Here is a 22,643-nt window from a genome sequence, read left to right as displayed (position 1 = left end):
GGAGGTTTTCCATTCCCCCAAAGCTGGAAACAGACGAACAACAGCCCCTTTTTTACCATGGCTGTCTTGTTGCAGGTGGGTGCTAGTCTACCTTTTCTAACCAAGCTCCTTCCTGAATCTAAGAGGATCTAAAAAATCCCTCACTTGATGTGGCCTGTCCTCTAAGACATGAAGACTCGGGGTGATAATGGGTCAGTACAGTCTAAAGATAGATCAGCTTGCTCGAACAGCTTAATAGCTCGTTACAGGCAGCTGTAGCACTTAATGAGGCAAAGAACAACAAACTCGGCTCCTTCGAGGTTCTGCTCCCAACTACTGGGAGTGGCATTTGCCAACTTGGACAAAAAAAAAAAAAATTAAAACTACAAAACAAAACCAAACCAAACAAACAAACAAAAAAAAAAACCCAAAAAAACAAACAGACAGAAAACTCAGAGAAAGAGAAAAATCATCATTTTACTACTCATCACTAAATTAATCTCAGAGCTGATGACAGTATCTGCATCTCCCAGGTGCAAAGGCTGTGTCTGTCAGGTGATGTTGGCCGGAGACAGGGTAAATCAAGTCTGCCTCCTCAATCACTGAACTGGTTATCAGGACAGGCTCTCCAGCAAACTGCTGGAAATGGATGCCACATCCACCACATTTGATGATCAGTTTAAAGGGAAAAGAGGAAAGCTGTTTGACTGGCAGCTCTTTTCCTTTTCCTTTGCTGAACTCCAACACCAGATTAGCAGCCTGGCAGACAGTTACAGGTCTTCACCCATTCTCAACTTACATGTTCTATCAAGTACTGCCAAGAAAGAGCCCTGACACTACTCTGCAGCCTCGGGATACACGGTTTGGAAGAACGCAGAAGCTCGACCTTCTTAATTAGTTAATTCCCCAGAAGGAGTTCATTCCACAAACATCTGCTCTTCCAGGGAATGTCAAGCTTTGCTGGAAGAAGCAAAACCAGTAACAGATCCACAGTATTCACAGGGCTGACATTTTTAAATAAAACTTGCATGGCAGTTACTTTAAGGGCCTTTTTGTTTAAGCAACCTTGTCACAACTCATCCATTTGGGACTCCAGAGGAGAACCACCTACATCACTGAGACGTCGGTACTCTTGATACACATTATTTTCAGATTTGAAAAATCTGCAGGTTTGTATTTTGCAGGGAAGAAGTAGTAAAGGAGAGGCTACTGCAGGCATATCAAAGAAAAAAAATAAAAATGCTAATACTGCTGGATCATCATAGTCACTGGGTTCAAACATCTTTCTGTATTGAAAAGTATTTTTGAGTATCCTTTGAACCACTGACAGGAAATCACCAAAATTTCTTCAGTGCTTCCCCTGTGAGCCAAACAAGTCAGGAATAGAAATGTATGAGCCACTGCCCCAAGTGCTCCAATGGTACTCTGAAGCTCATCAGACTGTGCTGAGCACTGAAGCATCCCTGAAGCGCTATAAAACTTCAGTTAGAACTTGTAATTCAGAAATCTCCCAGTGACCCCATTATCAGTGTAGCATAGAGGAAACAGGGCTGGTCTTGGTATATGAAGGCAATGACTATTCAGGGAGCTTTAATCAGAAGGAATTTAACTGAACAAACAGCCGTGGCTCCCAGAGAAAGGCAGAGTACTTTTAAAAATTGAAAGTAGCTGAGCGTATGCTCTAGAACAATAAGATAGAATTATTATACTAAAACCCTTTAATTAATGCATGCGACAGAAGCTGTGATTTTTAAACCCTAATCTCCCTGTCATTTCAGTTTTTAAGAAATAGTAAGAAGCACCCATCTGCTCAAGCTGCCACACGAGGCCCAAAGTTCTGTTCTCACACCAGTTTCATGCCGGATGTCTCAATAAATTTACTGCTTATTTACATCAGTCAAAATGGAGCAGAAAGCTGCTAATCTCCTAAGTTTGCCCTTGTGCTGAAACAAAATATATTTTGCTGCTACACACAGCATTCTTCACCCTAAAAGCAGGGGTTTGTGTCCCCCTCCCCCCAAAAAACAAAACCCATAGGGCGTTTCTAAAACCCTGACAGATGTTTAATTACAGAGGCACTAGCGAGCATTATTTTGAGAAGCTCAAGCACAGAACGACTGTATCTGACGACCAAATGGCTAAAGTGTCTGCAGTACCACTAGCAAAGCAAAAAACTCTGCTAATCAACGTTTTGCTAATTCAAACAACTAATAATTGATATGCAAGCAAAAAGCTGCCGGTAGCACAACACATCTGAATAACCATTTAACAGGAGGAATCTATGGTGCAATCTCATGTTACCAGGGGTGTATTAGGAAATACAGCAAACAGCAGTCAGAGCCTTGTTGTGAAATATCAAACCCAACTCTTACTCTCAGCATCTAAGAACAAAGTACCTTTTGTAATGCAGGTTTCTCCCCCCGTTCTGCATTTATTAATTCATTAACTTCATTCATTTAAATAGGTCCTTTAGTCACTGATGTAAATGAACAGGGAACTACAGTATGCCTGTGGGCTGTGTGGCAGGAAGAGAATAGAGATGGCACTGCTTTCTCCACTGTTATTTCCAGCTGTTTCTTACAAATTTCTCACTGATTCCCTGGAAGTTCTCACACTAGGTTCCAATTAAAAAACTTTGTTTTATTCAGAGAGAAATTCCTTGTTAGGACTATTAAAAAATAAACAAAACCCAAAAATCCAGTCACACAGACCTTTGACTAAAATTTCTTGGCTGTGCCTCTGAGTGGAGTGGAACCTGCACCTTTGCTGAGTCAAAGTCAGTAGTGAATAATCTTCATCCTTTATCCACCCTCAGAGCTGAGCGAGGCGTACGCACCTTGCTGTGCTGTAGAATTGTGTACTGAGCACGCAGCAACATGAAATATTGTCCTAACAGATTTAAGCATGCCTCAAAGCACATTGTTCTGACAGCGCCTGGGTCTCCGTCATCACTCTCGTAACTATCAATGATTCTGGTTAATTTTACAATCACAAGAGGTACAAGCCTCCATCTGGTTAGTCTACATATTGCTGCAGAGTTGGAATCACACTGATCAACAAAATATGTTGGCTAGTAATGCTCTGTTAAGGTGGACTGACGAGTGGAAAACAGTCCTGCTTTCAGCTACACTGAAGACCCACAGCAAATGCAAGGGAGCAGAGCAGGAGGATTGGTGCTCCCTGGGGAAAGGTGCCTGGCACTCTAGGGCTGCTGGGAGAGGCCAGACAAATCAGGATTCAGGTGTGCCAGCAGGTCTGCTTAGTAACCTAACACACCAGTACAGTCTCTTGAATGCCTGCAATGCATAAAGCAACAGCCTGCCACAGCTCTTTCCCTGGAATGAAGCTGAAGGGAAGAGAGTTCCTGGTTTAATGCCTGTGACTGAAGCAATCTTGTGAGCACAAGTGGCAGGGTTTCCAAGCACCTCTTGTTCCCCACTTGCTCAAACCCCAAGTACAAGAGTACCCTCACCTGCAAGTGAATCGTGGTGTAGCTGCCCCTACAGAGCAAGTCACCACCATCGCCGTCATCCCTCCATAAGAAGCCCGGGCTCACAGATCTTAGGGGGTGTCAATGCATCAATCCCCACACCAAGAGTACCAAGGTTACATCCGTGCCAGCAGCCAAACCAGACACCCACAGAATGGATGGATGGAGACACCATGGCAAGACTGCTATTTGTGTTGTTATAGCCCTTCCTTTACACAAAAGGTAGCTGGAAGTGTCACCTCGCTGGCATTGTTGCATCTGCATCTGGAGTCCCTTTTCACCAGACATAGAGGGCTCACGGGGTAACGCTGCTCTAAGCCTAACACATCTAACACAGACAACTCTGCTGGCAGAACTTGCAATGCAGAATGCATCTAAGTCTCCTGTGAAACAGGTATTTCCTGCTTACTTCCAATTCTGGTTTACTTTTGGATGTTGTCACAAACAAGGACTCCCCTCCATCCCCTTCTGTCTTCCAGCACGGAGCCAGTGTTGATTTCTCCCAAGTCTCACTTAACTGTATTCTTACCTTCTAATCAGGCCTTTTCTCTGAACTCCTGGTAAGCAGCATGTTTAAATGCAAAACTATTTTTACAGATCTTTGCCTACAGCTCTTCTCAAACAAATTTGCAAAACCAAAAATTACTGTGCTTATATGCAATATACTCCATAAGCAAAAGAAATTACAAATTCAGAAGCCTTTTCTTATTCTGGACTTCAGAAAACACTTCTCCAGTAAGACCCTGAGTAAAGTGATTTAAATGCTCTTAAATCAGCTTATTCTCAACACTAAATTTGCATCCGTGGCTCTTCACAGCACAGTATGTGTAATGTAGAATTATACAAAGGAACTCCCTTAAACAGCAGTTAAGAAGCAAAACACCTCAACCCTTATACTGTTTTGACCTTCTTTTTGCATTAACCTACAAGGCAAACAGAAGCAGTCCACGAGCAAAGGGCAAGCAACACTTCTTTCTCTGCTTTTGTTGAGAACTCCCCTTCCCATAGCTCTACTCACTTCTACTCACCATCAGGCACAGAACAGAATCCCCCAACCATGTTTTATTTCATTCATCTAGCACTATTCTAAATAGGTACAAAAAGTCTGCTGTGATCCCACTGAATTCCTCAATGCTACAACTAGTAACCTCAAAAGAAAGAGAACTAGTCCAAAGAACATAAATATAAAAACCAGTAAATTCAGAGCCTCTCCTAGCTCTGGACAGCTGGAGTTTTAAAAAAGCACAGTAGCTCCGTAGCTTAAGCAATGAAAAACAGGTTACAGAACTCAGCAACAGGAATTAATAAAAATGACCAAGGGTCATCTGTAGCCTATCAATCACTGTATCATTTACAGTTCATATTACAGTAGAAAGGTATGAATGTTGTCAGTGCTATACACTGGCTACTCAGATCTATCATGAATAATTGATAGAGGTCATCCATCTGAGTCCCAGCCTATTAGTCAAAACTCTAAACCTCCTGTTCCCCAACAGTAGAGCACTACAGATGAAGGATAGAGGGGCACTTAGAGGGAACTATATTCAGTGATGCAAGCAGTCATAAGGGAATGCAGATGATCTGAAAACAAAAGCTGAATTTTTCAGAGACCTAAGACACTACTCTTTGTGAATCAGCAAAACAGCATTTCATCTATACCTGTTTTGTACAATTTACTGCCAAGAATAAAATCCGTAATGCAAATCTTAACTCAAGGTTTCAGTCTTAAATCTCTTAAAAGGCTGAGAAGTTTTAAGAGTCTTTGAGCTGATGGCTTGGAAGTGCATTTGCCTCACACTCCGTTAGATATTTTGCACTGAGCATCCACTATGTCTCACTCTGACAAAGTGACTTTGAACTAAAATCAAAGAATAAAAACCTTTGTGTAATAAACCAAAGTTTTGCTTTTACTTTTAAAATGAGTAAATAATAAATCAGGAATAGCTATATTTCTGAATACACTGGGTGTTTGAGGAACTAAGACTTGCAACATGATCTATACTGTATTAACCCTGACACAGACATTACCCAAGTAACTTACCCCATAACTGTATTAATTCTAATGGCAGCAAATGGCAGCACACCTTGGAAATTTGGAGCAAGGTTAATACACCAAATAAGCATCTACTAACTACAAACAGTCCTACTAACTAGTGCCTTGTTTGTTTACTTACAATTCACCATGACTGAACTGAAGAGTCACCATCCTGACTCTCTCAGTCCATCCTGCAGGGTGCAGAACAGATCATAATTTCGTTTCAGCTCTAAGGTCAGGCTCACTGAGCTGACTTTGTATGTAAATAATCCTTTACAACAATGATGCCTGAGACACAGAACAGGATTGTCTACAAACAGCGGCCCCACTTTTTAATATTTACAACAGCAGTTCAGCAGTGGCATTTGAAACAGCCATGATATAGTTACATTCTGACAAGTAACACCTGAAATGCCTTCCCTAGCTTTGCACATCCTAGGAATCAACAAAAAATTTAACTTTTTTTTTCCCAATAAATTCAGAGGCAGGTAGCCAGAGTACAGTTTTCTCTGCAAATTCACGGATAGCAGAGCCTACTTTTAATTCCCTTTGCTGAAATACAAGGCTCTGTCTAGACACCAGCCTTAAGGCACTCTCTTTGCATATAAGGCAGGTCAGGGTATACTGGAAACATAAGGATTGTCAAAAAACCTGTTTGGGCTTTGGCAAAGTAGTAGTACATATTCTGTAGACAGCACAGTTCTTAGGCTTCTGTCTGACAGAAGCAAAAAGATGCTACAGTATTTTTGACAAACTCAAGCTTTCCTTGCCAAAAAGCCATCCTCTTCCGAATTCAGCCTGTTAGGAAACCAACCTGAAGGAGGCAAACCTCTGCCTTTTCTTATCCAGAGATAAATTTTGCTTTTTTTGACTGACTCTTGGAGGCTGCCTACTTTGGACTTGCAGACTCCAAGATCAGTAATACTGGTTTTATATTGGACTTTTTACAACCTGCCACTCATCCTTTCCACCAACTCAATGGAGTCATATTTAGACCAGAAACTAATTAACATCCATGCCTGAACACACCAGGAGAGCCTCTTCTCTCATGCTTCCTGTAAGCAGAAAAATCCAATCCCACTCTCATCTTCACTTCAAAATATTTTTCTAACATCAAGCTCTTGTTCAACAGCTTGTGTGTAGTGGTCAGGCTGTAGACACCTTTCACATATACAGTCAGTGGTTGCTTTTGATGGGTCAGACTCTCAGCTATTCCACTCCCAAGGTTTATGAATACAGACTTCCAGGCAAGTCTGGAATTTGGTTTGAAACACTGGTTTGGAGACAGGGCAGTTGAAGAGACTGCATAGTTTCCACTAAGAAATTTACAGCTGAATTGGCTGAGTGGTTGGTAAGGCGGCAGGGTGAGGTGAAAACAAGACGGGAAACAGATTTGACAGCAAACAAGTAATTAATCACTCACTTAACTCTGTTGCTTCCACATAATTTCTCAGCTAGTTAAAATACCTATGCAATACTTGACATGGACAGACAAATACAAACAGCAGCATTTAGTAAATTAGTTATTAAGATTAGTTTTGCCTTACAACAGCTGAGCAAAATACAAGATATTAAGCTCAAACAAACTTCATAATGTAGGAAATAAATAACTGCACTTTAAAAAAAGCCCAGTAAAATCACTACACCATCAGAAGGTAGTAATTTATTAATTATGTGATGATCATGTATTTCTGTTCTTTTTAGCTAGGCCTGGAGATGAGATATGAGCCTCATATGGAAAGAAACTTTGATGACAGTCATTTATATGGGAAAGCTTTTCCAACCTTTTTGTTTCACACAAATGACTTGAATGTTTAAAGTAATGAAACAGTTTAATATCTAGGTATTAATAAAGAGATGTTGTCTTTTCCATCTTTCATATTTATTAAGCTTTTGGTGCAAATGTGGCTGCTGGCTTATAAGCAATTCAAAAATAATATATATACAAGCAGGCAGCCATTTTCACAGTCTGGCAAGTAACAGATTTCCATAAATAACAAAGAATACAGGGTCATGGTATCAGCTGTTCAGAAATTTTAAAAAGTCAGATTGCTTCTATTTTTGCAGTAACTATTTGCTGGATTTTTTTTTATTTGTGGCTTGAAACAGAATCTAGAAATATTTTCCCTAAACTTTAGACACTATGCTCCTGACCGACTGGCTTTCTCTCTGCTCTTTTTTCACTTGACTTCCATGTATCTGTGTCCAGTCTGAGGGCAGGGAATGGCACTGCCTCAGAAGCTGGGCCTGCAAAGGTCTGTAAACATCTGAATATGCTCCTTGTGCATTTATATGCCCAGATTGCACAGATACTGGGTTATTTGTTCACATAGGTAGTCAGCTGCCCAGTTACCTGGCTCTTCAGATGCAGTATTAATTGCACTGTACATCAGTTTTAGGTAATTAAACACAGCTGTATGCTTGAAAATGCTAATACACAGTGGGAAATCCTTCTGGAAGATTTTGGTCATTAACACTTTCACAGTTCTCATATATACCATTACCTACTCCTTAATTCTCTGTTTTAATCCTTGTTTAAAGTTCTCTTTTACTTTTCCCTTGGGGACTTTACCAAGCTTTCCATTTGAAAATGATTTTGTGACATTGTGACTCTGCCTCTAATAGAAAAAAAAAATCATATATATAATTCTGTGAAAATGGAAGCCGTGTCCTTAAAAGATACAAGGAAAAATAATTTTTTTTAAAGAAGTATTTTTGACCAGCAGAAGCTGATGGACAAGATGAGGTTACTTGGTGTTTTTCTTTTAAATGACATACGAAATAATGCATTTCACATACTTCTTCCTCCCTAGAAAAGCTGACCCTTTTTCTAGAAAGAGACAGGAAGCTCCTCTTCTGGGAAAAAATACCCTAAAAACAACAAACACCAAAATTGTCTCAGATCTGCTCAATTAATTTTCTTCCACAAACATAGATTACAAGCCATGTTAGCTCAGAACCAGACTTTGACAATCTCATTCCCTCATGAACTAAAAAACCAAAACAAAAGGAAAAAAAAAACCCAAAAAACCCTATGCTACAGTTATTCATCAAAATTATGAGACTATTCTTGTTATTGCTTATGTGAAAATATAAACAAGTTGGGTCTCAGACTTCTTGAAAAAATGCCTTGTTTCATTTTGTTCTATTGGGGAGGTGCAAATAAAAAGGGAAGAGATTACACTGATGATTGTGAAAGCATGAAAACTCAATGGGCAAAAAGGCATACACAGAAATAAATACAGCACAAATAAATATCGTTTATATTCTTATATATAAGAATAAAATTAAATTGGTTCATCTGGTTTGACTGTATATCTGGCATCCTAGAACCAGAATACAGTATTAGTTAAAGAAAATGATCAAGCAATTTCTTCTTTGTTTTCAGGAGTCCAGAGAGAAGAACACTGTAAGAAAAGCAGTGATAACATGGTAACCCCAGAAATTAGAGAAGTGTATATTGCTTTAATTTTGATTCATGAGTGAGGATTTCTTTTCTTCCTTTTTTTTCCCTAACTGCCACTAACTGTATTTCTGGTGTTCTGCTTCAAGGGAGTACCAAGCTACTAGGGGATTTCCTAAGTGGGATTACCCGTGTTTCTTCATTTCCTGCTGGCTGCTTACAGTTGCACCTGTGACAACTTAACCAAGTTGGTTGTCAATGACCTGCAACGAAACGTGAAGATTCAAGCTCTGTCAGAAACAAAGCACATGAATAAAACGTAACCTCAGGGTGGGATTGCTTCCTTTGGCTGAAATCAGTATGGATTTCTAAGTACTACGAAAGAACAGAAAATCCAAGCTTGCCTAAAAACTTCCACCTTTTTGTCAGGAGTCTTGCTTCTCCATTCTGCTTTTCCTGAGGTGTAGTCACAGTGCAGAATATAATTAACTCTTGAGTAAGAGAAGAATGGGAAAACAGTTTCCCTTCTCTTCTCAGGAAAAGCCTTTTGGGGTGGGAGGGTGGGCGTCAAAACAGAATAGTGCCAAAGCTTAAAGTAAATAGAGGCACAATTAAGCTTTCATACAACATCTGTATCACATTTACACATGCACTCACTTCCAGGGAAGCAACAGACATCAAAACTAATGGAGAACATCCCAACTCTCCAAATGCAGGAAGAACACTGCAGCTTTCCCAGCTGTGCTCTTGGGACTGTAAAACAAGAGACTGGCAAAGGAGCCTATTTTTTATTGCTTTTGTTATTGGTTTTGGCCAGGTAGAGTCACAAAATTCTTAAACACAGTTATACTACTACACTACGAGAATTATGTACTCCAGGACTACTGGAAAACAATAGCTGCAGAATAAGCCTCATCATCCTCTGGATGTTATGCACAGTAATTGGTTCCAGGGTCAACACTGTGTTGCTACAAAAAAGGGCTGTAGCTTAAGGGTAAAGAATAAACAGCAGGAGTTAAGAAGTTCTGTTAATATATAAATGCCCCCAGAAATGAAAGAAAGACAGAAAATAAAATATTCTGTATAAACAAAACTGATTATGAATACAACATGGAACCTTAGTTCTCAACAAGCTGTTCATTTCATTAAAGAAATAAAGCAAGTATTTCAAATCACTGTAACAAGAAAGCAACACATTAAGATTTTTAACCTATACATACACTCTGCTCGCCATGGGTGCCAATTTATTTGTGTATAAAATACAGACAAAGAAAGGTTCTGAAATTACGGTATTATTCACAAAATACCATTATTAGGGTATAGGCAACTTTGTTCAAAACACCACATGCGATTGCTCCACTGAATCGAAACATCTGGGGCAAGTTATCCATCTGGCTTTTGTGCCTTTGAAATGACATGCTACATTTAAGCTAAGAGGTCCAGTCACACCAGTTTTAAGTAATCATGTTTTCATAGTCCAGCACTTCATCATTTTGAATCTTTCATTCAGTAACACTTTTGATAAAAATACATTTAATCCTTCCCCCCACGCAGCAGGAAAGTGAAACAGATATAGAGGTACAAATGTTTTCTTTCTAAGTATTTCTCCAAATATAACAATTATCTCCTGCCATTCAAGCACTCTGATGAAAAGGTACAAAGGAACATCATTATCCTTGTGATTTGCCAGGTTAAACACTAAGATGCAACACATGAAAATGGAATCCCTCATTAGTATGTTTCCCTATCACTTCTCCTTCCCTTTCCCATTTCCACTGTTCTCAGGACCTGAAAGAAACTTTCACCTGCTTTTCTTTTACCTGCTCTGCTGCTGTGCACAGATTCAGATGCTGGGACTGCATATACAGGGTTGTAGCAGGGGCACCGTGTTCCCCAATTCACTCCCACCTCCTAACATGAGCAGGATGACACTGAGTTACAGCACCTTCTTCTTTGGTGCTCCACTTTTTCTCTGTGGTCATGCATTTCCTTCCTTTAAACAATACTCTGTTCCCAAATGCCAGCTGTGCCCACATAAGATGAGCTCCCACAGCGTACCAACCTTCCTGGCACATGCTGCTCCAGGTCTTGGCTATCCTTATGGATCTCCTCCCATTAGTAAACCAACACTGTGACACCATTTATGCAAACACAGCATGCTTTTACCTCCAGCTTACTTCCTTGTGCCATTGATTCAGTTCTTTTCCAAGGCTGCTCCTAAGGCTCCCTACTCCTACATAAACCACCTGTGGTTTGCAGCTGACAAGCGCCTGAAATCCAGACCCTTCAAGACAAACTCTTCTATCACTTCCTTCGGCTCACAAACACAATGGTTGCATCAAAGAAAAATACCCACAGCCAGGTCCCATCCATCACCCAGCTCCCAGCAGCACCAGCCTGAGTGCCTGGTTTGCCCACAGCAACACCGGGATACCATCATAAAATGGCACTTTGGCTGACTCCCAGTTGGGACCCTCAACAGAAGAAACATGGATTGGTAATCCTACAATGTATATGCTGTGAGATAACCTTGATATCATGCATCAGATCAAACATGTGCATGTCAGAAAGCAAATTCACAGATAGGGCAGTTACTGCAGAAAACCACATTTGTGGCTTGTGCTTTAGCACGGCTTTCACTCCCCACTACAACAGGGATCTCTGGAGAGTTGTCAGCAACAGAGACCTGCTTGGAACTATCAATGGGCTTCCAGAAGAAGCTGTTTACATCATCTGGATGCTCCTCTAATAGTAACACATCATCCTTTTACCATGTAGATCTATTTATCCATACTTGTGACATAAATTCAAACACTTTCTGAGTTTTTGTCTTTCTCCAACCTTTTTCTGCTCGATGGACTTTATAATTACATTATGGTTTTGGCCCTTTCCAACCTTCCTTTCTTCCCTAGATATCAGGTTTCTTTCCTTTTGGCTTCTAAAGGCCACAAAGAAAGTTGCAAAACTGGAATTTGAGTAAATACTTTATGAAGAGTACTTTCCATGATGCCTTGGTTGAGTGAAGTCAGTATTTCAACTTACTGAATATATGCTAAGATACATTTTTTTAAACACAATCGTGCTCGAATATAATTGACCAAGAAATGTCAGAATAGCAGAAAATCTTACTTGGCACATAAAAACTTCATTATGAATTAATAGCATTTCACTTCCATTAGGAGCCTTAGTATTAAGACATTAGCGTGCTAATAACGCCTAAGATAAAAAAAAATCATAATAATTTGCAAAATTGTATTATTATATTTGAATTATAACTGATGTGTCCTATCTGTGTGTATTAAACTAAAAAAAGCACAACACTCCCTACTTCCACAAAAATAACAGCATTGAGGCTTCCTTGTCAAATATATTTAGCATTACAGTAGCAAGTAAGCGATCCTCACTTATGTGCACCTATTTTGTCGTCCCAGAACAATCCAAGTAAAGATTAATTTTTTCCTGTTACAATTTATTTGTCATTCTGTGTTTGGCTATTTTTAAGGCTTCTCCAGGCTTCAACAGTACTTAAGGTTAAGACATTTCTGGGAAATTGCTGGGCATGTGGATACACATATGTGCAAGGACAAGAAACTTCTGCAAAGTATTATAAGGGGTTTAGGATTAATGTGTTCCATGTGCAGTGTAAGCTGTACTTCCTGAATTCTCTTTTAAGGGAAGAGACAGATCTGTTTGCTTCATTATCTAGCAAAAAAAGGCTTTACTACCTACTGAATAAAGGCTAAATCACAGAAAACTGATCATACCCTTGGTTCAGTAAGGATATGAACCTACCAAGACATGCAAAAGGCAACAAGGATACACAGCATCAGCTCCACTACCTTGGGGTACAGCAGGCATAGGAAGAGATGAAGTCTTTCATATTCCATTATCATCCTGAGTCATTGCATTCAGTCTTTCACCATCATGACACTGGTGAAAGACCTCTACTGTCAAAACACCCAGAAAATACTTCACAGGAGGAGAGAGAGAAGAAAAACAACAAAAAAAAAACCTTTAGACCTGAGGTTCACATTTCCCAAAGAACCGATATATTTCTCTTATGGTTATGCTTTTTTCTCCCCCCCCAAATATTTAGGTTTTGCTGACAACAGCTTGCCTCAAATGCTATTTAAGCAGTAAGACATCACAAGACATATGCTATCCTAAGATAACACACACCTCTGAAGTGCTGTTAGGTATAACTGATGCCTTCAACTGCTTGGTGAATTTGTTATCTCAAAGAAACACAAGGTTTGGAAATGCCTTATATTACAAACTAACCCTAAATTTAGTCTTTAAATAAATAAATAAATAAAATCTGTGATTTTGCATCCTGTAATTAAAAAAAAAAAAAAAAGAAGATATCTGACTTGGAGTAAATCCTAACTTCTGGCTCCCTAATAAAACTAAACTTTTTAGCTTTATACCTGTGATATGACAAAAATAATAATTTAAATGGCTATTTGTTTTTCTGTTATTTGAAGTAACAAAGATAAAGAAGTAATAACTGAGGTTTGAGATTATCCACATTGAAAACAAAGTTCTGAAAGCAAGAGGGCAAATCTTTTTCCATGGGTCCAGTACAAGGATGAGTATCTCATGCTCTATATGCACGTTAAGTAAGCACCCCTATCAAAGCTATAATAATCATCAATTGAGTGAGTACTTTTGCCTTTCACATGGACACCTTCTCAATAGAGATTTTGCACTTTAAAGGATGAAGGATTGGATTTTTGCCCTCAGCATTGCTAAAGCGTAACTGAAGGCATCAACAGAGTACCCACAAAAAACAATTCTGAGACTTGCTCCTCCCCTAGTCTTATCCCCTGTAAAGTTTACATGCTACGGTACATTTCAGGATATGCAATTTACACTGGCATTGATTAGAGAAAAGAAAGATTTCCCTATTCTTCTCTAATCTCAGACCATTAGGTGCCAAGTGGTTCAACAAAGCAGGTAACAATGATTCCAATCTTACTGCTCATATGCTTAAAATCAAGCCAGCAGTTACAACTATTGCTGTATCAAGGCCAAAGTATTCTGCAATTTTCCAGTCCAAACCCATGCTGTCTATAAACAAGAAAAACAAATTCACCATGAAAGTAAGTTCCCTACCCATTTACAAATCCATTTAGGGCATTGAAAATAATGTCTATCAGTCTGTTACAAAATATGGGACACTAGCAATCACACACCAAGTACAAGGATCCAAAAGTCTCATTCAAGGCCTAAGGCACTGAAAATTATAATGCAAAACTCCAAGTCTTCCTCCACAGTTTCTATAATATTCACTATATGGTTTTCATGTCCCTAAAAAATACAGGCTTGCTGATGATAAATCTTGTAGGCAATCAAAAGAAAACTGAGAATAAGAAAAGCTATCGATGCTCCCATCACAAAGGGTTCCCTTAACTGCAGCAAAGTTGGTCCTGACTTTTACTGGTATGACAGGTACCACAGTCAGGCCCTTTTTTACAGTAAAGTAATCCTGTGCCTGAATGAGACTACTGGGTTAAAACATAATAAAGTGAAGTCAAGTGAGACCTAGTAAAACTTGAATTTGTAAAACACACCTGCAGAAAACAAATTATCTACCAAGGCTAGGCCCAACCACACATTACTTTTATATCCTATGCAGCCCTGGGACTCCCCCACATTTCAGCTCTCGCAGAATTCAGCCCATCCCATCCACTGAGAGTACCTGCTGCCAAACCTAACGCACTAAGAAAGAAAATCTGACTCTTGATCGAGGGGAAACTGTGAACCATAATGATAAGAACAGCAAAAAGATTTAACATTAAAGACATTTATACAAGCCCCTCCTTAGCAGTCATTTACAGATCAGTAGAATCCCACTAAGACCATTCATGGAGATACTGAAGTATTTGGGAATCAGATTAAAACACTACCATCACAATTTTCATAGCCTGAATCCTGCTTTACTAGCTGGGGGAGGCAGTCCTCACTGATCAGAAACTGCTTGAAAATAAAAGCACTACACAGTGTGATCTTTTGACTATAAATGTCACAAAGCAGTATTTCACATACTACAGTTTGATGTAATAGAAACATCCAGTACAAAGAATTACCAGAGATGCTAAAGTGACTTTTACAAGGCAGCAAGGTCAGGGCAGGTGTCAAGAAGTCAGGGATTTGTTAAAACTGAGGTTCTATGTAGCTGGATTTCCAAGTGCATACCCTTACATGCAGATGCTTATCCTATTTACTGAACAAGAGCTTTTTAGCTTTAGTATGAACACTGGAATCCCTGTGCAACTGACTTAAACATAAAGGGGTATTTCTGAATGTACAAACTGAAACCAAGATGGCCAATACATTTCCATACCCTTGGAAATATTTTTTTTAAATGCTAGTGTATGGTAAGTGTGGAGTGGTGACTGACAGCTAAGGAAGAAATAAAGACACAAGCAATCCTTTGAAGCAGCTCTTGGGACAACATTTCCAAAAACTGTGGAAGGCGTAGTATGAAGAAATAATCTTGGGCATTTTCTATAAGCTTCAGGGCAAAGTTTATCCTATTATGACCTACCTTTAAGAAATCACACTTCCTTGCTTCCTAAGAGATAAAATAAAGGTTGGGTAAACCTATCTCCCTCTTAGCATCTTGTACAATTTTTCTTCCAAGCTGAGCTGTGTTTTGGTTGCTTGTATCACAGAAGTACAGCTACAATAAACTACCTAAATAATACTTCTGTCTCACTGTGTCACTTGTTATTGCATATGGTAACCTGCAAAAAAGGAACACTAACAATTAAAGCTAAATACAGCAGAAGTATCTTTGAGATGCACGAAGTTCTTCGTCACTTAACACCCTCACTGAAATGCTTACAAGGAATAAAAGCAGTGCTACAGCTGGTCTAGTAACTTGAAAACACTGCAGAAGAAATTGTCTCTGAGCAACAATAAAGGCAATCTCTGAGACAAGCCATTAATCTACTGAAGTATCCTAAGCTCAGCCAGCAATCCTTAGTTCTGACTTGAGCTGACTGTGTGTTATCTGTTCCTCATCACCATGCCCCTTTTCAAGAGGAACTTGAATTGCTGTTTAACACTCTTGCTGGCCACCCACATTACATGGGACTGAGTAAAACAGGCCTTGGTTATGCAGAGCAAAGTGTGGTAATCAGTAATAGAGTGGAATTTACCTAAGATTCCTACAGGGCAATTGCTGCACGTTCCTTAGTCAGTATGATGTCAGGTTAATGGATAGCATTAAAGGGTACAGACTGCTTTATGCCAAAGCATTGCTGTCCTGTTCCAATCAAACACTTCCTGCATGGATTTGTTGAAGCATAGCTCCCACCATCAGCCTAAAATACAAAAGGGGCAAGCAACTTCACATGTGTGAGGTGCGCCTGGCAAGGGAGGTTTTAATAACTTTTTAGATATCCCATAGCTTTTCTCTCTTCCTCTCCTCTCAGTACACACTGCACTCATCCTGGCTGCCAGAATTTTTCTTGCTATCCATTTTCTTGGGACAATCAGCATAATTTCTATTTTCTTCTGCTTCCTCAGTAGGTCTTCCCATTAAGATCAATCCACAGTTAAAGACAAATAGAATCAAAAAATACTGCTGAGGGCAACACCACAGGAATGTGTATACTAACATAGGAGATACCACTGCAGTCCTGAGGAGAGTACAAGAGTCCAAAAGGGAGGAAAAGGTAACAAGTGCTGCTGTGGAGATATACACATGCTTGTACTGGTCAAAATGATGGTTCAGCCTGCAGCGTTTTGCAGAGAAACCTCAGATCATGAGAAAGTACCACACTGCACATGGCCTTGCTAACATGCATCGTGATTGGACTATCATTACAGTCCATTACCTCGGACTTGTATTACAGCAAGGCAGATAGGAAAGAGAAATTTCTAAATGGTATTATTAGATGTGTTCAAACTAGGTAACAAACTAGGTAACAGATCTAGTCCAAATCTGCTTTAAGGAACAGTTGAACTCGGCTAAATCTAAGTCCCAACCAACATCTAATGGATCTCTCACTGCTAGCACAGGGTCTTTGCCTTTGCCCAACTTCCCCTATGATTTGAAGCATCAAATCATTTGCTTGTAATTCCAAGTCCCAAAGTTTCGTTGATCTCACTGGAGTTAAGAATTCAAACAATAGTTTGAGTTCTAAAGCTGAAATGGTTTTATATTCCAACAAGCACCCCTTAGCAATGCCCAAATTAACTGGTGAATGTGTAATCACAGCATAACACTCTTATCATCACAGTTCGGAGACACTGTTCCTTCCTGAAACTGCCTTATTTCTTGGAAGTCTCGAGCAAAAGTTACCAATTGTCCAGCACTGAAACATTCTCCAGTTTGTTACATGCTCCTTCAGCAAACTAAATACGCTAAATAACTTAAACATACTTAAGACTGTACATATAGAACAAGGTATCATTTGGTGTAAAATGCCCCAAGAGCACTGCCCTTAGCAGTACGATACTGTGGGATTTACATTAAGCAAGAGTCTGGCATGAGAAGCATCTGAAGTGTAATTAATCAAGATATGTAATAAAAATGTTTGATTTTTACACAGTGGAGAGACCTCCCCTTGCACACAGAGAAACATTTTTTCATGTAAGAACAATGAAGTCCTGGTACTGAATACTGGCAGCTGTTCCATACAGTCATGCTAGCAACAGAAAACATTTACTAGAACTAGCTCTGTTCTCTGGAATTACTATACATTTTTATTTTTCTAATTTCATTTGCTTAGCTGTTTTATTCTTACTGTTCCTTTCCTCCCAAAAATTACAGCCTTGCTGCTTCACTAAAATATTAAAACAACTCTGAACAACTTTTAATTTTGAATTATTTTACATCAAAAAACTTCTAAAAAGATGCACTTTTCAATGAAGTTCCAGCTCCTGGAACTTTATAGTTCATATCTGTGCAAAACAAAGTCCAAATGTATGCTTCATAAACCTCCCCTACTCTTCTTCCTCAGAAGTTGCTAATGTTATGTTCCTGTTCAAGCATTCCAGTTTATATATAGGATTTTCATGTAACAGGCCTGGGATAAATGTTATGTGTTACATCCCCAAGACTATAACCTGTAAGCAATTCATAGGCAGTTGTCTCTTCTTCAGTTTACTAGAAAAGATACTAAATCAGTCTCTGGCCATGCTCTTCTAAGAGTTTTTGAAATGTAACAAACACAAAGAAAGAGGTCCAGACCTTCTGGTTTTCACATAGAAATCTTCTTGGCGTGACCCACCTGAGCAGAGCACATCATGAACCTTTACAGCTTCAGTGCAAACCACCAGCATGCTGGCACTACTTTGGAGGGTCTGAACTCCAATGCCATTGCACACTTCTCTTCAGCCCCCCATCACCTCATCACATGGCTCAGCTCCCTTCACCAAGATCCTGCTTCTCCCCACCCCATTCTCCTTTCTCTCCACACTGCACCTTACTCCCATCGCACTCCATGGTGCTTATGTTCTAAGCAGGTCTCACCATGCCACCAGTGATTCCTGACATCAAACCAAGCACAGCCACACACCACTGTTCTGTATTCACTGTTTGAGGGTTTTTTTATATTCTGCACAGTCTTGTGTCCACCTCAGGCAGGTCACAAGCTCCTTGGGCTGAAAGCAATATTGGTACAGGGCCCAGCACAACAGTCCTCACTCGCAGTCAGCCCCTTCCTGCACAGGCCAGTGCAGTAAAAATGACGTGTGCAATACAGGTGAATCAAGTCTCTCCTTAAAGCATTTTGAAAAATCAGAGGAGTCTCACAGAAGGGAAAAAAAAGACAAAGAGAAGGGAGAGCAGAGGCAGGAGACAAAGGAAATAGAATATACAAGATGGTTTTTACTGGAGCAGCATTCCAAGATCACTCTTTTTCCTGATGCCTCTCCTTGACATGGCCATGGTAGAAGCAGCATTCCTCTCCTTTATTTCTATATAGTACTCCTTTTTTTCTCCTTTATTTTCCCCTCCTACATTGATTTTAACATTAACTTCCAGCCCAGACTGACACTTACATGCAAGAAGTAGTACCACCTTTATGGAACTTCCTCACTGGCTGGGCTATCTCAGGTTTGTGCTTTTACTCCATGCTTGCCAAGAACTAAGAGGTATTTAAATTCTTTTCACTTATTTTTCTCATCTTCCCACCTGCCAACAGCAGTCACAGCCTCAAAAATTATTCTTCCTTCTTCATTTCAGGACTGACATATAGCCTAATGAACAAACCCAAACACCTTTGCTTCTAAAACCACCATGGCAATGAAGAGGTTCATGCCTTAAAAATACTAACCACCAAATTACTTTCATATATCTAAAACCACATTTTAGGTGAGAAGCTAAAAGATTATAAAAAGAGTGTTTTCCTTTCACTTTTATCAACACATATATAATCCCTCACTACTCTCTCAGTCATATCTCCAGGGCTCTTTTCAGGGGAAAATGAAAATCATTTAAAAAACCCAACAAAAAAACTCGATTTGGGGAAGAGGTGAGCAACAACCTACAGATGGTTCACACAGCTTTGGATGGAACTCGGTGAACATTCAGGTACAGTTTTGCAAGTGGCTTGAATGATAAATAAAAATGAAGAATCATCTGGGGCAGGAATACCTCAAAAACATCCAAAGTCTGGTTTCAAGGAAGCAAACGTACTCTGAGCCACCTCTTCCCACATGGCTGTCACACAAAGCACAAATACTCCATGCATGATCTCTGCACGACAGGTATCACACAGTACCCTATGTGTAAATCTAGAAAATTCCTATTAACCCTCCTTCCAACCAGATGAAGCACACTTTATAGTCAGCCCAGTAGCTGATAAACTGGGTTTGCAACACTACACCCCAGTGCCTGAGAAATCATGATGCTACTCTACAAAGGCAGCAGAGGCAAATTCCAAACGTGTTAAAAGGAGTGCCTGCCCTGGAGGCTCTCAACCCCAATTCTTGCTCTTCTCCCAGTGCACCTTGTCAATACTTCCCTGCTCCTGCCACACTCAACTCCTACACCTGCTGGCCCTAAGTGACCACAGAGGTGCCCCGCTGCAAGACTGTGCATCAACAGTGCTCCTCAGATTATTAAGAATTAAAAGCACAAAGAAATACTTTCAGCTGAGTCAAGGCCACAACATTCAATACTTGGCAGTCTCAAGGCCCTTTTCTGACACAGGATAACATAGTAATGCATGAAAGGGGGAAACAGTAAAGACAGGAAAGTTAATTTAAAAAAAAAACCCAACAGATATTGTATAACCTTTTGAGCAGCACAAGATTTTCCTGATTATGGCCTGAGTAAAAATAATGCTGTAGCAATAAGGTCAGGAACAGGAACTGAGAGCCCTGCTTGTCTGCCTCCACTGGGGAGGAAGCCTGTCCATGGGGCTGGAGCTCTATTCTTGATGGAAAATCTTCACCTGGAAGAGTAACTAAAAAAAGCTGCAGCAAAGGATAGCAAACTACAGCAGTTCTAGGACAAAATGTGCTTCGAGGCCAATACCAGAACACCTCATTTTTGCAGGCACATACATGAGGGCAGAATCTGGCCTATATTCCATACACCTTAAGTTACTGTTCATAGGGGAGAGGAAGAAAATCCTTTTTAGTTACAGCAGAATCTGCAAAAGAGTAAAATTAACCTTAGAGCTTGCTGGACAGAAGGACTCCAGCTCCTTAGAACACAATACCACCAGGGCAGTGTCAATAAACCTCCATACCAAAAGGAGATAATTGGGAAACTTTAGTCTTGAAGATTTACCTATGAAAACTCCTTTTAAACATAACAAAACAAATAAGCAAAAAACCTTCAAACTTTCTTTCAAATTAAAAAAAAAAAAAACCAAAAAACTGCCATTTGCAAAAAATGTTCCCTTCACTGAGACAATAAATAACCTCGAGTAATAGGCAACATTTCTCTTGCTCTGAAATGTTTCTCATCAGCCAATTAAATACTTGATTAACTCTTCAGCTGTGATGTTAGCAAATATAAAATGCAGCAGCCACCCTCCCAGCCCATCACTGCAAATATATCCCTTTTCCAAAATGTGCCTTTATTCAGGCCCATCAGTTTGCTGCTTCTTTACAGTTAAAGCAAACAAGGATCAATTTGGTACGCAAAGAAGTGAGTTTTCAGTCACTGGCATCAGTTAAACCAGTAGCTTTAATTCCTATGACAGCCAAGTGCTGTGTGACTAACTCTCCCCTTTCAGGACTCTCTCAAGTCCTGTAGCAAGGGCTTAAAGCCTGGGCTGAGGCAAGAAGCAGAACAGGCAAAAGACAGGAGACAACTCCTCCAGCTAGAACTAAAATATGGAGAGCATATAAGAACAGTTTTCCTATTTGAATATCATATGAAGAAGTGTTGCGGTGTTTCCAGCCCAACTGCAGAGAGATGTTTTTCCATCACAGCAGTTCTGATTGCAGCATTGTACATTACACTGGTGAAACATGGCAGCCCCATTTAACTCTAGACAAAGCTGCAATTTTATCACCACACTTTGTGTCAGCTGTACCAAAGTATCTCAGGTGATGGACTTGCACACAAAGTAGGCACGTACCCAAAAGGAAAATAAGTGTTCAAGAATCCAACAGCACACGGGAAAGGCAAATTGTGAGTCTTCTAAATGTGCAGGTAATCATACCGCAAATATTTAAGAATCTCTAAGAATCTAGCTTCTCACTAGACTTTCTGGAGTTGTTTTTTTTACAGAAAGGTGAAAAAGCATAAAAAAACCCCTGGTGTTCTTGGATTAATTTGAATATATCCACCATTGCTTCAGAAATTTATGAAAAACACGTAACAATTCACAATTCTGGAAATGTCGCTTTGTTGCTGTGGAGTCTGAAGCCAGGAGAAAGGGCAACATTATATAATATCCTGAAAGAGCAAGGTAATTGAATAAACCCACTCTCTTCCACAATGGTGCAGATTACTTCATCCACGATGGTCTTGAAAATGAGTTTAACTCTATAGATAACTCTGTTCTTCAGAACAAAAGGAATGAAAATGAGAGGAAACCGTTTTTGTTCACCAAACAGAAAACAAACAAAAACCAGCAGAAGGGCTAGTAAGGAAAGAATGGTTAATCTCACATTTCTAAAAGGGTATTATAAACAAAGCATGGTTAATAACAAAAATAAAGGATTAAAAAAAAAAGACACGAAAGTGCTTAATGGTGTTCTTTTAAATATTTACTTTGCTGCTATTTGGAGAATAATTTGTTCCATTTAGTAGCATTGGGCTCAAAGGACCGCTTTAATCCAGAGAGATTAATTATAGCCTTTGGAGTTATAAACACAATTTGGGAAGTGAAGCGGAGAAGAGGAGAGAGACTCCTCTCACGCTGGTGTTTTAACAAGTTTATGTGCTTTGGGGCTATGCTACATAGGCTACACCTGTACACTGCAGACAGAACACTGCACAGAACACCCATGAATTGTAGAAAAACAGCCCCCAAGACATCCAGGGGGCTATCCTGAATATCCTACAGTGTTGCTACAGGCAACTAAAATACTTCTCATGTGTCCTTCATCAAAATACAAGTTCACCAGCACATTACAAAAACGTCATCTCGCTTTTATTACCTGCACCAGAAAGGAGCTGCCACATTGAGACAAGCAGCGGACACGGGGCCTCTAAGACCTCTCATATTGCTTTCACGTATTTCTCTCTCTGGTCATCGCTGTGTCCCAGAGCAGGTGGCACAGGGACCAGCAGCAATTACTAGAGCAAAGCTGGG

General features: G+C 39.8%; 1 protein-coding gene across 6 annotated transcripts in view; it reads right to left on the bottom strand.

The window, feature by feature from the left end:
- The window catches only part of ZNF516 (zinc finger protein 516), a 100,408-nt gene that overhangs the window by 34,211 nt on the left and 43,554 nt on the right, over positions 1-22,643 (bottom strand). The window lies entirely within an intron of this gene.

Source organism: Taeniopygia guttata, chromosome 2, assembly GCF_048771995.1.
Source record: "Taeniopygia guttata chromosome 2, bTaeGut7.mat, whole genome shotgun sequence".
Lineage (NCBI taxonomy): Eukaryota > Metazoa > Chordata > Aves > Passeriformes > Estrildidae > Taeniopygia > Taeniopygia guttata.
This window is presented reverse-complemented; position numbering and strand designations above follow the sequence as displayed.